Source organism: Penaeus monodon, chromosome 27 (genome assembly GCF_015228065.2).
Source record: "Penaeus monodon isolate SGIC_2016 chromosome 27, NSTDA_Pmon_1, whole genome shotgun sequence".
Lineage (NCBI taxonomy): Eukaryota > Metazoa > Arthropoda > Malacostraca > Decapoda > Penaeidae > Penaeus > Penaeus monodon.
The window spans coordinates 21,100,630-21,101,709 of record NC_051412.1 but is presented as its reverse complement, the minus strand read 5'-3'; positions in this window follow the sequence as shown (position 1 = coordinate 21,101,709).

Sequence of the window (1,080 nt, the reverse complement as noted above, 5' to 3'; positions counted from 1 at the left end):
CATCCTGTTGCCAAGCAATCGGTGCTTAAGCACAGAGATACCACAAAAGACGTTTTTGTTTGCCACTCAATGCAGGTGATCAGTCATGGAGTAGAGCGGTCGGGAACTGATCCTGTCCCCCCCTTTGTCTAGGCGTCAATATAATTAGACATACATAAATATAAACATGTCTCAATTATGCATTTTTTTACGTAAAGTTTATCTGTTTCTCATAAATAAACAAAACAATGAACATGGACATCTTTACAAATCAGATGTACATGTCAAGTGTAAGTTATTATAACTACTGTATTGCATACTGACCGAGATGAAGAAGATAACAAGGTCTGTTACCTGTTACCTATTACCTATCCCGTAGTCTGGTTGACCGTTGGGGCACCACTGTCGACTTGAAAACCAACTTTTTCCACTTATCTCTATTCTCAGCTTCACGCACGAAGATGTTTGCATCCAGACCAGTCCATTCTTTGATGTTATCTTCCCATTGTTTTTCTGTCTACCTCTGTGTCTCCCTCCTTGCACTGTGTCTTGCAGGATAGTCTTGGCCAGTCCAAATGATTGTATGAAGTGACCATACCACTTCAGTTTGTGTCTTTTTTTACTAAAGTCATGAGATCTTCATACGAACCGAAGGCGTTTCTAATTCTGTACTTCACCACCTCGATGGTTATGTGATCTCTATAAGAGATATCGAGAAGTTTGCGGAAACATCTCATCTCTAATGCTTGTATCCTTCTCTCAATTTCTGCTGTTATTGTCCATATTTCACATGTATATAAAAATATGGACATGATCAATGGGCGCATCAATCTGATGGAGATGTTCTTATCGTCCCAAACGATGTTTAATTTGGTCACTGCAGCTATGGTTTGGGCTATCCTGGAGAGAACTTCAGGCTTGGATCCCTCATCCGACACTATAGATCCCAGATATTTGAAGTTACGGACGGTCATTAGTGTCATTAGTGCTATTTGTCTTCAACTGTGTCTTCTCTTCACTGATCTGCATGGCATATGCTGTGGTTGCGTCTTCAAGATGGTGGACTAAGTTGACCAGCTCTTGCTCTTGTCCATCTAGGCC